Genomic DNA, 17,899 nt, shown 5'->3' with positions numbered 1-17,899 from the left:
TTGTGTATAGAGGAATATATTATTTTGCTTAAAAGAGTTCCAACACTGTCTGTTTTTTATGTTTTATTTATATTCCTGCAGAACTAATGTGGGGTATAGAATATGGAATATACAATATATAATATGATATACAATATACAATATAAAATAAAATTAAATTAAAATGGATGGCACCATGAAAGAAAGTATTGAATGTAGATGAAATATTGAGTGTTCAATATAAAGGATCAAATATATAAATATATAAATATAAATATATATATATAAAGGCGACTCGAGTTTCAGGGCTATTTCCCTTCGTCATGGCCGGTATGACAGACTTACACACACATACATACATATGTCTGTATATCATCATCCTCATCATCATCATCATCATTTAATGTCTGCTCCCCAAGCTGGCATGGGTTGGATGGTTTCACTGAGGGCTGGCGAGCCAGAAGGCAGCACCTGGCTCCAATCTGTTCTGGCAAAGTTTCTACAGCTAGATGCCCTTCCTAATATCAACCACTCTGAGAAACATACACATACATATATATGTGCATATATATGTGTGTGTTTGTGTGTGTGTATACATATATATATATATATATATATATATATATATATATATATATATATATATATATATATATATATATATATATATATATATACTAGCAGCTAAACCGGGTTTCACCCGACCTGTTTGGATGATGTGGCTGTGATCATTTTCGGTTAGGCATAATCTATAACAGCATTTCTTAACCTTATCATTTTGGGTCCCCTGTTTTGATTGGAGCCTCTAGCTGTTTGAAGATTTCATCAACCCCCTGTCTGAAAATGGCTTCAGGAGTTGTGAAGAAAGAATTTGTACGTAGTCTGTTTCTGAGAGCTATTCTATTGGACATCTGTATAATCATTAAAACATTTATTATAATGCTAAAGCTAAATTTTAAAAAGTTAAAAGAAAAGAAGGCTGAGTTCCAAAACTTGGAAAAATCAAAATAACCAAAAGGATTAAAAATTAGAAAACTCAGAATACTAGATGGCATAATGCTGAACGAAAGTCTGAATTTTGAGGTTTTTAAGAAAAAATTAATGAGATAAACCGTCTCAAAAGACATTCATTTGAAATTTTAAAAGGGATTTTTTAGATATTGTATTAGAATAACAAAGGTATGTGAGATATGGTGGATATATTTACTTAGAAAATAAATTAAAAGTGTATTGCAGAAATATGATACTGGACACAAATATGATACTGGACACAAAAACAAAAACTTAGTTTATTTATCAAATATTTCTAATCTTGAAATTCTCTCATTATTGAATATTTTCTTTGATTTCCTCTCAATAAAAACATAAACAAACTGAATGATTAAAAGTGTGATGTTTATATATTAGCATGGTAATCCCTTGCCGTATCAAGTTTCTCCTATCATGGTTTATTATTTAAGCTTACGTCAATTCCTCTGTGGTGTTGTTTTGAATTTATAATAAATTAAATATCTACAATTTATGAAAATAATTGTAAAAATATATACTGTACAGTACTGTTTCTACTTCATAGATTTTCACTTGTCGGTGGGTGGGTGGTGGAACGTAATACCTGTGATAGTTGAGGGATTACTATTACATAGTAAAAGAAAGGTGGCATGCATTGCAGAAAATGCTCAACAGAATTTCTTTGGATCTTTATATTCTAAGTTCAAATGCCACCAAGGTCAATATTGCCTTTCATTCTTTCAGGTTTGATAAAACTAAGTACCATTCAATTAACTAATCTCATGCCTTTAAAATTTGCTAATCTTGCGTCAAAATTTGAAATAAGTATTTCATAGCAAAAGAGTGTAGATAAAGGGAAATAAGCCAGTGCGTAAATCTATTCTTGGTTTATCAAAATTTGTCCTTTTAATCAGATTTTAGATCTTTCAACAGTATGGCATTTGATATTTTGTGTCTAAAACTTTCGCTATTCCGATTCTTTGGTCATAGACATTTGGCCTTCTTCCTCTCAGACTTCTCATGTTTGGCCTTATGATCAGCACCGATTTCATTTATATGATAATGTGGGAATGATTTTGAATTTGGAAAGGCCTAGAAGATACTAAAAGCATCTTAAGATAATTACCTTTGTTTTTAGATTAGTGGATTTGTAATTACTGAAGAATAATGACCAAAGAATGGTCAAAGTAGTTCCAAACATCAACATTAAATGCTATTAAAACATCTATTTCCTTGCCTGCTCAGAATTTAATATCCTCATTGTTCCTACTAATTTTCAGACAAAACTCTTTTATCAATAATACTGCTGATATATTTTATCAATTATACAACACAGCCAAACAGTTTGTCATTACTTTTATAATCATCATCGTTTTCAATATTGGCTTTTTCCTCATTATGTATTTTATTAGACTGGACAGACAATAGATTCTTCTTGGCAGAAGCTACATTGACTGCCTTGGGGCCCTAAGAAAGAAAGTATTAATTTGTAATATTAAGCATGCAGTATAAAACCCAAATAACAAAAATTGTGTGAATGAAAAAAACATTTCATCACTAAACTGCAAGTAAGCATATTTTACAATATTTACTATTCCAATATCATGGGGAAATGTAGCTTTTAAGTGTTTTAAGCATTTTTAGAGAAAAGCACTGTTGAATTTGAAATTGTAAACTAATATAAATGAGAAGAATTTTATTCAGTTTCCATAGAATTAGATTTATTCCTCTACATATAGCAAATCTACAGTTAGTAGATAATTATCTTTATTAAAAGACTTTTAATCAAATTATAGTGTGCTGCTTCTGCATCTGTATTTACTTCAAGACAAAGAAGGAGTATAATACAAATGGGACACACTTCATTATACATACATCTACTAAATCAGAGCTGAATAAGAGTTAAACAACAATAATAACATTTTCAATGTTGATGGTAACTGTGATGTCTGTAACAGGTTAAAGTGTTAAAGTTTTGATTCAAATATCACAAATTCAATCTTTCATCTAGTGTTTTATGAACTTTCAATACATACTTCATCTTCAGAATAATTAGAAATAAATTCTACTTTTAAAGTTCATACATGTTAAATCTACTTTGACAGAATTATATTAGAACTAGTTGCTGTAACTGATTCTATATAAATTCACACTTGGATTTAATGATATGAATTAATGAAACACCTGCTAATTATAGAATGAAATTGTTTCATACTATGAAACTGCTTCATACTGGGAATACATTCTCATTGTGCCTATTTATCAAGTCATCCCATAAGTAATGTCCGGACTTTTATATTTTCAATTTGTAAATGCTTTACGGTATTTTAGAATGTTTAATGGAATCAAGTAATATTTATAGTTATTTGGACGTATTTAAACTAATTAAATTTCATTTTGCAGGATAATCTAATTGAAATTTCACTAATTATAGCTCTGCAAACATGAAAGTGTCTGAGGAGCATTTGAGGCACATAATGCTTTATGAATTTTAAAAGGGGAACTTCGCAGTTGAAGCAACTCGAAGTATTCACTCAGCTTATGGAGCAGAGTGCCTGAATGAAAGAACTTGCAGAAGATGGTTTGTAAAATTCAGAAGTGGAGATTTCAACCTTAAAGATAGGACCTGAACAGGACGTCAAGTTGAGTTTGATGACAAGATCCTTTTGGCAGAACTTGAAAAAGTTCAGGTAGTTACAGTTGAATAATTGGCAAGCAAGCTTCATTCAAGCTATACAACTGTTCACCACCGTCTTCAACAGCTTGAAAAGGTCCCAAAACTCAGGAAAGGAGTACCTTATGATTTGTCTGAAGCCAACTGCAAATCCAGAGTAGACATCTGCTCTTCTCTTCATTTTCCTGGACTCATCTCGCCCTGTTTGGACAGACGGGTGACCGGTGATGAAAAATGGATCTTTTATCAAAATGTTAAGCACCATAGTCATTGCTTGGTGGAGGGGAAAAGGTACAACCACAACCAAAAAGGGAGCTCCATGCGAAGAAGTTACTTCTCTCTGTTTGCTGAGATTGCAAAGGAGTCATCCACTTTGAGTTGCTACCAACTAATGTAACAATCAATACTCAAATTTACTGTCAGAAATTAGAGCATTTGAACACTGCATTGGGGAAAAAAGGACTGCTATAGTGAATTGAAATGGAATAATGTTTCATCGGGACAATGCATGACCCCAACTGCAAAGACCATGTCACAAGATTGAAGAAGTTGGCTGCTACCTTATTCTCCAGACCTTGCTCCTTCAGATTACCATTTGCTCCGTAGTTTACAGAAAGAATCATTTAGATTGATTGACTCTCGAAACTGCTCTTTCAGGAAGTTGAGACTGACCTTTCAGACTTCTTTTCAAAACCAAAAGTTTTTCACTAATGGGGTTTAAAAGTTTATGAGTAGATGGAAAGATGTCATAAATAATTATGGAAAATATATTGACGATTAAGTTCATTAAAATTTAAGATTTGCTCACTTGTTTTCCTTATTTAAAATCTGGATATTAGTTATGGGATGACCTGATACAACACTAAGTTGACTCAATTGAATTGACATGAAGAGGTGAAAGGGAAGCTTTTGCTGTTGTCTAGCCCTGACCAAGCAGACTATTGATCAAAGACAATCTGTGGGTAAAAAGGTAAAAAGATAAAGACCATCTTTGGTCAAGAATGACCATGGGATTGCATGTTACCCTCTGAGGCACAAATCCATCAAAAGTTGTTTATGGAAGACCAGTTGCCCATGCATACCAGCCTCCCCTCTCCACACAACCGATGTTATCCAAGGGAAACACGAAGACCAATACAGCTTAGCACCAGTGACATCACAACTCATTTCTACAGCTGAGTTAACTGGAGCATTATGAAATAAAGTGTCTTGCTCAATAAAAGGATTTGCTCAAGAGCAAAACACACAGCCCAGACCAGGAATCAAACTCACTACCTTATGATTATGAGCCCGATGCTCTAACCACTGAGCCATGTGTCTATATACACATGCACACATTTCATGCATATGCATATGTACACAACCGCACATGGATTTTCAAATTGATCATCTCCCACAGTTTTCTATCTCCATTCCCTGAATATCTGCCCACCTCATCCCACAGCCCCAAATCCACTCTACAAGAAAATATCCTCCATATCATCGTGAACTTTTTGCCCCACCCCAAAAGGAATAACTCCAATGTATTAAAAAATATTTCACCCTTGGTTTTCATTTGGGTGATTTTGTTCCATTCTTTCAACAATAACATTAAGATGCACAGACTAGATGTGACACTTTTAGACTGCTAGTAGCAAAGAAACCATGCCAGACTATTCCTCTCAGCCTTTTCTGGTAATTCCCAGGATCAATCAGTATTTAATAAAATCAAAATGTGTTGCACAAAATAAAACACCAATGAAAAACACTTACAGCCAAAGACTTTTAATTAATTTCTGAAATAATGAAGATCTTGGAAGATTTTAGTAAAATCACTAATTTTGTTTGTTATCAAAGAGGTGTTTGAAACATAACTTCACAAAAGATTCTACTATGAAATTATGGAAAGTTTTAATTTAAATATGAATTCTTTAAACTAAAGAAATAGCTTTAGATCATAGAACAACAGGAAGTTTGAGGGAGATTTATGAAGAGTATAATCCAAAGGGTTTAAACAAATAGAGATTAATGCTACCATTCACTCTCACCATTAGCATATTCTCTCTATCTTTCTTCTTATCACCACCACCACCATGATGATGATCATCATCGTCATCGTCGTCGTCGTCATCATCATCATCATCATCATCATAACCCCAGATATAATCAATGAAAATTTCTCCACAACACCTCTCCATCACAAGCTACCCTACAACCAGATTATCTTTCAACTGAACACCACAAATCCCAGAAAAATTTGATCTTAACAGAGACTATATAAAGCCGAGATTAACTTCAATACGTTGCAGTCCAATGATGGTTTCACTGACCAAAACTCTGAAGACACTATCAATACTATTCTTGTTGAAGAATGTGCATGTGTGTGTGTATGTGTGTGTGTGCATGTGTGTGTGTGTGTGTATGTGTGTGTGTGTGTGTGTGTGTGTGTAAATGTATCTGTTTATTCTTTTACTTGTTTAAATCATTAGACTGTGGCCATACTGGAGTACCACCTTGAAGAGTTTTTAGTTGCATTGCAGAAATCGAGCTCAGGATTTATTTTTTAAGCCTAGCACTTATTCTATCAGTTTCTTTTACCAAACTGCTAAGTTATGAGGATGTAAACCCATTAACACCGCTTGTCAAGCAGTGATGGGGAGGATAAACACATATGCACACACACACACACACACACACACACACAAAAGATGGGCTTCTTTCAGTTTCCGTTTGCGAAGTCCACTCACAAAGCTTTGGTCAGCCTAAAGCTATAGTAGAAGACACTTGCCCAAGATGTCATGAAATGAGACTGAACCCAGAACCATATGGTTGAGAAGTAAGTGTCTTACCACACAGCCATGCCTGTGTCTATATATGTATGTATATTTCTTACATTTATGGAAAACATTTGCATGCTGACAGTACTGCTGTGCTCACTCTTCAAATGCAAGCATTAATGTCTTACCAAGCAAGGAAGCTGCTCCATAGGTGTTTTGGACACTTCTGCCATAACATCAGAGCTGCACAGGGTCACCCGCAAATGTAGGCAACAAAATTCCGACACAACAGCATAAGCTTTATTGAGTCAGATGTTATGACTCTGGGCCAGATGTTTCTATCATCTTCAATGCTCCTTCTTGCTGCACCACTCCTCCTCTCTCTTGAGCCAAATGTAATGGCTTGCTTTCTTAGCAGCTTCTGACAATTTTCTCTCTCTCTCTCACTGATACATATTTGCTAAGAAATTATTAATGCAATGCTTGGAGTTTCTGGTTACAGTAACTTCTGAAATATTGGATACTGAACACTAAAGAAAACAATCAAGTAAACAAACAGAACAAGAGGCAACTAATTTGTGATGATTGGATATGTTGGATAAAAAGGAAATGCTAGCTGCTAGATCAGCACAACTGAAGACACATTTATAAGAATGTGAATGAAGAATTTATGACAATGAAGGTAATTGAATTCTTCTTGCAAGAAACAATTGAGTTGTGAATTAGCTTCCAAATGTTAGGTAACTCAATAGAATTTAAAGTTACACAACACTTATAGACCTTGAAATTAAAAAGCAGCAGCTGGGTGATTTAAAGTTTTGATATCTAATATGCTAAATGTTGTCTTAGCCTTTTAATGATCAGAAGTAAAAGTAAGGAATGGACATAATCTCGCTTTAGAATCCATAAGAATAGCTATTAAGGATGTTTCAGTAAATGAACATGGTATATGGTACATGAAAGAATAGATCATATCTCATTTCCTGTTATACAAGTGAGTTGATAACAGCTAACAGATATCTGGATTTCATATAATTCCCAGTGTTGTAAATTAAATAAATTAATTCCAAAGATGAACACCCACATGTGCGTACATACATCATCTATGCATAGGCCCACATCCCTGACTACATATATATTGATATGTACTTCTTTTTATTGATCCTACCTATGACAGAACAGTAAATTATATCATCATCATCATCATCATCATCATCATCATCATCGTCATCATCATCATTTAGCATCCATTTTCCATGCTGACATGGGTTACACAGTTTGACTGATGCAGGTAAGCTAGAGAGCTATACTAGGTTCCAGTCTAATGAGTAGCTAAACCTGGATTTTAATGTTTATTAATTATTTAAATCAACAAACTGCCAGTCTTATTAGGATCAACTTGCCTTTCATCCTTTTGAAAGTCAATAAAATAAATACCTGCTGAACACTGGCCTTGTGTCAAACTTTGAAACCAATATTTATTAATTGTTTAAATGAAAGCTAACATTCAAGATGCATAACATTATTCTAACTTTTGTCTTTATAGCACTGAACTTTCTCTCTTCCAAAACTATATATATTGCTCTTAATATCAAGTTGTCTTTGTATCATATCACTTGTAGAATTCTTAGCTCCATCCAGTTAAACTGTAATTATAATTTATATAATAAAGTATTCAAGGCGAGATGATACGAAGATATTGATTGAGGTAATTATTTTCTGATAAGGGATTAATAATTGCTTTTTGCTGCACAACTTTGTTTGGCTAAAATATTGACTATTTTTATCCAACAATTAAGATTTGTATTGAAGTTGTATTAATTGTTTCTAACATAAGCACTAAGCCAAAAATTTGGAGGTAAAAGTTAGCCATTTAAAAGTATTGGAGCACTTGACTGGTACTTTTTAGTTTCCCCACCCCAGAAGGATGGAACACAAAGTTCATTACAGGATTTGAATTCAAAATACAGACAGAAGAAAGAAATAGCTCAAGGCAATTTGTCTGACATTCTAAAGAGTCTGCTAATTTAATACTTATGTATTGATATAATAATTCTAATTATTGCAGTTGATCAACTATGCCACAAACAATTTGTTTTACATATTTCTGATTTTGTCTGGTGACACCATAGCTAAAACTGCATTCCTAAGACTAGCATTTTCCTTCAGGCAAGAATAAAATACTTTAGCCCTGATCAAAGGATAGAACTCTGCAAAGCTCTTGTAAAATTCTTAAGTACTGCTCTTCATATTTGGGACAATGATGCCTCTTCACAGATCACAAACCACATACTGAAGAATGTCTGATTGATTGGCAAAGACACATCCTCTGTCCATAAAGATACTGTGTTTGAAGGCATGGTGTTTATATACAACAGCTGTTCACAAAAACATTACGGTTAAAGACAATGTTTACATCCCTATATCTAATTTTAGCTAAATTTTTGGATGTAACATCTATTTTCCATGTTGGCATGGATTGGATGTTTTGGCAAGGCAGAAAACTGCACCAGGCTTCACTGTCTGTTTTGGCATGGTTTTTATGGCTGGATGCCCTTCTTGACACCAACCACCTTATATATAAAAATTAATTCCTAGTTTTTCTCCCATAGGAAAAAGAAAGTATTTTTTAATATTCATGGAAGGAAATTTTTTTTAATTAATGTATTCTCTAGATTAAAATATATAAATTTATAATAATTGATATAAATAGGAATAAACAGGTTGAAAAATGTAGATTAGTTATGATATAATAAAGCTTTTAAAAAAATTAAATAGAATTTAGGTAATGAATTTAGGTTGTGGGGTAATACCTCTGATGGCATAGTCAATTATATCAATTTCAGTATTATATTTTCATTATTAGTAATCTATTTTATTGAGCTTCTGGATGATGAAGCCTGAATAATATTTGAACTTGGAACCTAAAGGGATGAAATTAAACACCACAAAGTCTTTTGTCCATCCCTCAACTGTTTCTGCCATTTAGACCTACTCCTACCCTGCCATTACAGACGGTGCTATTTTAAGTGAGGGCAGCTTTTATGTGGTCACATAACCTGCTAGAAAAAACAAAGAAACCACACCATCTTCATTAACAAATAAACAAAAAAAGGACACATTGGATTATGCAATCTTCAGTACTTTGAAGAAAAGCTGGGATGGTCATAGCTAGAATGTCTCTAATTCAGTGGTGTTGCTCAAGTGTGTATCACCTGGCATAGCCCTTGAGTTAGTCATGTTTCCTCCCCTCAGGGTCCCCAATCCTATATGTACTTATACAATAGACCCAAAAGTGCTTCCCTCTATGAGAGTGTCATCCTTAGCAGATTGCGCTTGCTTCACTGCCCTTGCCTCACTGTTTTGATCGTATGTCTGCTCAATAAGAGATGACCCAGAGCTAAATATCAACAACACTGTTTTCATAAACTTCAAATTCTTTAGACTTTAATTAACTCATTTTTTTTTTAGTTTGGTTTGTGCTTTTTCCTTTGCTGTTTGTTAATAAGTAATTCCACAGCAATATATGTCAATTATAAACTGAAAGATTTCTTTTGATATGTTAGAGAACAAGTTTAGAACATATCAAGGCATGAAACCCAGTTTTCAGAATATGTTTTTCAATTAATAATTCTACCAAATAACTTTACTCTTGCTGGAAATATTTTCTTTCCTTGGGAATTTTAATCATATACAGAATGAAAGACAGGTTTATAATTTATATAAACTGATAACTATACATTTTTTTTTTTTGAAGGGACACAAAAGAAGAGTTTTGGTGATGAGGTCAAAATGTTACAAATGTTTTCTACAAAATTATTTTTTCTATCTTTTTTTTCCCTTTTTTAAATCTAAAATTATATGATGAAAATCTTAGCTGAAAGATACAAATGTAATTTAAAACTGGAAAATAAGGTTATGGAAAATTGTTACAGATAACAAGGCAATGTAGGAATAATAGAAAAATTGCAAATGAATGAGAAAGTGATTTTTTTTATTTAAAAAAAAATTGAGTTAATAGTTTATATGTGTTGAAAGAGAGCAATGGAGAATATTACAGCAGTACAGTATAGAAACGAGTAAAGAAAGTATGAAAATGTCTCTTTAAGGGAAAATTTATTCTGGAGGCAGCATTAGATTAATAGCATGATTGGTGAAGAGGAAAATAGTAAAAGAAAAAGAACGAATTCAAAACAAGAAATACAAGAGATAAGGAAACAATCACTTTCAAGAGGAAAAATTTATTCTTTGTTTTTGGTTTTAAACAGTGAAAAAGTTTGTGCGCATACAAACATGGAAGTGTATACATGTACACAAGCTTTCACATTCAAGTTTCACATGCATACTTGATAATACATGTGTGTATATAATTATACATACACACATACACACACACACATATATATACATATATATATACATGCTTATATATATATATATATATATATATATATATATATATATATATATATATGCATGTTCAGCTATACATATTTCAGCTTGAATGCCTGTATAAATTTCCATGCATACTTGTATACATATATCCATGCATGCACGCCTACATATATACATACATATACATATGTATGTATGTATGTACATATATATATGAATACACATATATATAGAGAGAGATGTATATATATATGCATGTGTACAGATATATGTATATATATCTGTGTGAGTGTGTGTGTTTGTATAATCATATATGAATATACGTATTTGTATGTATGCATGTGTGTTTGTGTAAATACGACTTCCTTTAACTACTTTATAATAAGTGTTATTGACTTACCAATATTCCAGTTACCATCCATCATCAACTACATGCCAATATCCATTGTCAATGTTATTCAAGCTATCATCTCTAAACATCACAAGACACCAAATTATGCAACTCATTTCATTCCAATCCCAAATGCTTTTCCCATTCTATTGCCCATCTTTTATTGTAATCACACTCCTCACCTGACAAACACAATACACATCCTATTTCATTTCCTTTCTCTTAGCTATTCTTTATGTTTATCCCTACGATGATTTAAAATCAGTTTGAACATGCTAACAGGATCAGATATGTTTGCACAATATCTCATCTTCATGAATCCCTATCATATCTCATATCATATGCATGGATTAATTTTCCTAAATTCTTACATCATTACTTTACCCTTAGCTTTTTTTTTTCCTTAACTTGCAATGAAAGAATTATTCTCAAGATTTTAATTTGCATTCTTAATATTTTCTCAAATAAAGAAACACAAATCACAGATATGAAATAGAAGAATCAAGAGACAGCAACTGAGATAAATAGCAATGTCAGATGAAAATATCATCTTCCTGACCTAACACATGTCATGCTTTCAAATAGCTTAGCTATCTCTCCTAATATCGCTCAGGAAGTTGAATATCATTTTTGTTGAAGTGATCACCCATGAGACTACAGTACTGTCACAAAACATATAAATGCTATTACGAGTCAATCTCAAACAAACCCTGTTGAGAAAAGCAACAAAAGTAATTCTCAGTTAATTTCTCAATATATATTTCACCCTGTTACTCCCTCAGGTTCATATTTTAGATATGATGGAATATTATCAGTATTAGTATCATTTTTTTTAGTCTGGCATTTGCTGGATGAGTTTCCAATTTATGATATTCCCTGTTGTTGTTGCTTAGCTCAAGTCAGGCCTGATTTAGAAAACCTATAATCGATAGTATTCCAGTATGGCCATCCTGCTTTCACTCAAGGTTTATGTGTCAAAGACTACATTATTAAATATACCCCTAAGGCAGTATATTACCATGTCTGACAAAATGCTAAGCAACATTTCTTTCAACTCTTTAGGTTCTGAGTTCAAATTCTGCCAAGGTCAGTTTTACCTTTCATCCTTTTAGAGTCACTTAAATAAAGTACCATTCAAGTACTGGGGACAACATAATCAACCTGCTCGCTTCCATAAAATCTCTTGTTCTCATAACAGAACGAATTTTTAAATACACCTCTAACTTTGATGATAATAAGGTGAAGTTTGAGAGAGGTTGGGTTGCTATTTCTGGCTGGTTGAGCCACTACAGATTGCAAAGTGGTTATTTTGTTAAGTTTTTATACTAAACCAAACCCGGCAGTATTGGATTGTTAGAGGACACTTCTTCTTTCCAGGTCTTTTTTTGGTTACTTCCAGGTCAATCCACTTTGCTATCAAAATATTTTCTGGGCATGGCTGGTGGTAAGAAGAGCTTGCTTCTCAACCATATGGTTCTAAGTTCAGTCCCATTGCATGGCACCTTTGGCAAGTGTCTTCTACAATAACTTCGGGCTGACCAAAGTGCTGTGAGTGGATTAGTAGATGGAAACTGAAAGAAACCTGCTGCATATATATATATTTATGTGTGTGTGGGTGTGTGTATGTCTTTGTGTCAATGTTTGTCCCCCACCACTGCTTGACAACCGGTGTTGGTGCATTTACGTCCCTGTAACTTAGCAGCTTGACAAAAGTGATCGATAGAATATGTACCAGGCTTAAAAAATATGAATAAGTAATGGGGTCAATTCGTTCAGCTAAAACTTTTTCAAGGTGGTGCCCCAGCATGGCAGCAATCTAAGGACTGAAATGAGTAAAAGATAACAGCCAAATGATATCTTTCATCCACAGTAATGATATCCGTATACATTACTGGTCCATACAAGCATCCAACCTATCTGAACCAAATGACCAACACCTTGTTGCAAAAACTCTTTTTTTTTTCAGTTCAATTGTGACCCTTTCTCATAACTGACATTGCATACCCAACGTCTCTTCTATTGCCACATATCTTTCATGCTCATCCCCTTTCTTTCAGTAACATACTTAAATATATTTCATAAAATCTCTTCTCATGACGTGAAGATAAATTTTGTTGTCAAAAGACATAACAGCACTTTATATTTCTTGAATCTCATTAATATCCTAGCTACAGGACATTTTTCACTGTAGACTACACTTTCATATATTGGCTCCATTGCTTTTTCTCATATTTTTTGTCTTTTACGGTGGTGGTGGTGGTGGTGGTGGTGAGGCAGTTCATAAGTAATTTTGATAAACTTCTCACTTTGAAGTGAAGTTCATCAATACTTAAAAATTCCAGGATCAAGTAATCCTGAATGTAAGAGTATGTATTTCAAGAATTAATGGTAAATGGGTTCAAGAAAGAATGATAATGTACAAATCCACCATTAAACTATATTCCTAACTGATGTCCATGGCAATCATAATGTTGCTTATATTGCCTTCATATTCAGCCTGAACTCTTCTGTGAATTATTTATCCATACCTAGCTTTCACAGAAATCTACCAGAGTTGAAAGAATTAAATAACTGAGTTCTTGGAGTGTATCAAGGAGAGAGAGAGAGAGTGTTATATAATGAGAGAGAGAGAAAGACAAAGACAGAGTGAGGCAGAGAGATGAAGAGTAGCAATGGAGTGATCTGATCTAACAGGAAACTTTTGATCAAAAAGAAGATAGATGACTGAAATCCGTAAGTGGGCAATTTAGCTGGAAGATCTCGAGATCAATGTGTTCAAACAGACAATATTCTTAAGTTCTTAAACTTACTGTTGTTGTAGTGCACGAAGGTGAACAATATAGACCTGAGCTCATGAACAGACAGATTTCCAGTAGAAAAGAGATTTATAATGATAAGGAAGTTACCATTACATTGTAAATTTTGGAAGTGAAAAGAAGTTGGAATATTCCAAGAGGTTAATCTTGGAATTAGACATTCTCTAACATGATTCCAAAATATGGAAGCCATGAGATTGCAAGAATATATATTAATTCAGTAATATAATTAAGCAATACTTAATTAGGTTGAGTGATTGGAAAATACTTTGCATTTGGTGACTACGCATGCATAAAGAGAAGGAAAAACAAAATGAAGACGTGGAGTTTGAAAAGGTTTTTACATTTCTAGCATCGAGTTAGAAAGCCTATCGTTAAAAAAAAGTAGCATATTTTTTCAAGAAATCTGTTATGTACACTGCAATATCATTTGAGAAGTGACAAATTGAAAGATTTGCAAATAAATACACAAAGTGGAACAAATGTAGATTCTGAACTTATGTTTAAAAAACTAAAAAAAAAGTTTGCAGGCCATGTGACATAAAAGGTCATTTATTCTTTCTTGATGATTGTGTTTCAGATGTTAAGGTAGATTTTTTTTTACTTATTTGTTTCTTGAGATCGTTGCTGGACTGGCTCCTGTGTAGGTGGCACGTAAAATACACCATTTTGAGTGTGGCCGTTGCCAGTACCACCTGACTGGCCTTCGTGCGGGTGACACGTAAAAGCACCCACTACACTCTCAGAGTGGTTGGCGTTAGGAAGGGCATCCAGCTGTAGAAACAATGCCAAATCAGATTGGAGCCTGGTGTAGCCATCTGGTTCACCAGTCCTCAGTCAAATCGTCCAACCCATGCCAGCATGGAAAGCGGACGTTAAACGATGATGATGATGATGATTATGATGATTAATGCAAATTGGCTAAAATTCTATTGAATTCTCATATGAAAACAAATCCATTTTTTTTAGTTGGACTATGAGGCTGTAATGTGCCTCAGTAGAAATGTCTACTGGTGCACAGCCTATCGGTCAGAGATAACAAAGCATACAACTACTATTACAAGATATTTCATGAACATGATAAATAATGTAATTGTTACCTTATCAAGGTTCAATCTAATCAATAAGAAATTAATAATAGAAGAAAGTACATTACTATTCCCAATTTAAGGATAGTACTTGGTCAAAGGAAATTATCCACATCAAGGCAGGGTTACACTAATAGGTATTTTCCTTGGGATTTTATAATCAGTGGTCTTTATGTGTACAGCTAGTGCACATCTGCAAATGAACTTGGTTATGTGAAGGTTATGGAGAAACGTATTTACCTAGGAAAACATTAATTGCCAAATATTTTCTTGATTTGGATGGGTCAAAAGTAAAGCATATTTTCTGCCAAAACTTTTCAGCTTAGAATTAGTAAAATTCCAATCAATTAGCTGACTTGAAGTATTAAATGTTCTGAAAGTGTGCAGAAATATGGTGGTGTGATGCAGTAATTAGGTAATTAATCAAGTCATGACAAAGGTAATAAAAGCTCAGTAATTGCTGGATTTAGAAGTGGGGAATGAGGTAAAATGTGACTGAAAACTTGGTGCAACATATAGGGATACAGATAGGTATCCCTATAAATGTTATGGGTTCAGGTAATTCAGAAACAAAAAGAAAAAAGAATTCACCTTTACATTAGCTGTGTGGCTCTATAGACATGCACGAGAAAATTTTCACCATATCAATATGTGGCAACAGGTAATGTACTTGCAGTTTGGAGAATGGCTTGTGTTGGTCCCCCATTACAATAGAGAATAGATAAAGTAAACGATAGCATCACAACAGCATTAACTAGGAAATGTGTATCTGTTGATTTGTTGCAGACATAAAATAGGCAACTTGTACAACAAAATCAGGCATCTTGGTTGCCATTAATCTCTGGTTGAGAGAAGGAACCTCACTGAAAGGAGCAAGGATTGGTTGAGCAACAAGCATGCATGCCAAATCTGCAGTAGTACTAACATTTCTATCTGGCAGACTGAGACGCACTAGAACTGTTAGAATGTCCACCTGAAGAATTTCTAGATCTGTTATAAGATGTAGCCATTCAACAAGCTTTGTCTATTCTCTGTAATTTCACTGTAAATACTTGTATCTGTAATGGTTGTATGACCTGTGCATAAAGAGCGGAGATATCTGAATGAAAAGAAGCTGCTGCAGGTCCAATATTTGCAACGGAAGATACAAGACACTTTCACATTAAATTCAGCCAGTTCTGTCAGTTGATCAATAATAGTGCTTCTATTCTTATTAGATGCAAATATAGATCTGGTGTGAACAGGAAGATATTCAGAAAAAGCTATTTGAAGCATGTTCTCCTCTAAAGAACTGTTACCAAAGAAGACACTTCATTCAACATAACAGTTGGGTGACTTTTTGTCTCCCATTTCCTCTGAGATAAGAACTTGGTGAAGGTTTTACATGTTCCATGTTGTCATAATTCACAGAGCCTTGTGGCATTGCAGTAAGAGCTTGAAGTTCTTGAATGATGACTTGTGGAAGTGAACCATCCCAGATTGCACTGTGGGTAGCATTCTTATTTGTCAAAAAATGGATGTCAATTTGAATGAACTAGAGAATAGGACTAAATGATTAAAATGATGGATGATGGACAGTAGCACAGGAATTTCTGCAGGAGACACAGATAGTGCTCTACAACTATAAGTCATGTTACCGGTATCTGACAATACTTGTGTTCTAAATACTAAAGAACGAGAATGGTAAAAAGAGATAAGACAAAAAAAAAGAAAAAAAAAAAAAGAAAAGAAGAAATTTGAGTATCAGAATTATTAAATCATGCTGAATGAAGAAATATCATGGTCACAATGGATCTACAGAGAACACATTCAATGAAAAGGAACAGCAAAAGAAAACAGCACCATTAAGCAGCTAAAATTGTTTACTGGTATAAAGAAGTGAAGAACCACTTGGCAAAGTCAGTATTTACAGACGTATGATTAAAGGCAAAAATGTCTGAAAATTCACAACATAAAATTTATTATCAATGGGGGTTTAATGCATTGTCTATAACAGATAGAATAAGAATTGTTTTTATATGTGATTTTTTTTTTATATATGATAACATTATGTGAAGAAATGGCAGCATATAGATATATATATATAGTAACTATGAACAAGCTATGAACAAAATTATCTTTCTAAGATGAGAAAGTGTATACATGTATAAAGTATAAAATGTATGCATAACAAAGTGTATATGTGTTGTTTGTGAGAATACATGGCACATGTGACAATCGAACTTCCAACTTACATAGACTTATCTAGCAATTGTACATATCACATGGCCGTAAGTGGCTGTGTGATAAGAGGTCCTACAGCATGGTACCTTGGAAATGTGTCTTCTACTATAGCCCAGAGCTGACCTTGGGAGTTGATGTGGCAGATGAAAACTGAAAGAAGCCCATCATATCTATCTATCTATCTATCTATCTATCTATCTATGAGAACATTACTGTGATACACGATCCCTATTGATTGCTTTTCTTTTTTCTCGATCCCTTTTGATCGAAATTATCCCCCCTTTCCACCCCCAAGAAAAGCTCTACATTGTATTTTGTCCATTTTCTGTATTTAGCCCTGTGTGGCTATAATAAAATGATATCTTTCTTTCTCTCTCTCTCTCTCTCTCTCTCTCTCTCTCTATATATATATATATATATATATATATATAATATTATTAGGGACAAAATCCAAAATTACAGGTAAAAAACTCAATTAAAATCAATTTATAAAAAATTAAAATTAAATTGAGCCTTATAGATAAAGTATATATAAAAATATATAGTTTTAGGGAAAATAACCAATTTTC

This window comes from Octopus bimaculoides, chromosome 2, assembly GCF_001194135.2.
Source record: "Octopus bimaculoides isolate UCB-OBI-ISO-001 chromosome 2, ASM119413v2, whole genome shotgun sequence".
Taxonomy (NCBI): domain Eukaryota; kingdom Metazoa; phylum Mollusca; class Cephalopoda; order Octopoda; family Octopodidae; genus Octopus; species Octopus bimaculoides.
The sequence above is the reverse complement of the archived record's forward strand: the minus strand, read 5'-3'. Positions refer to the sequence as shown.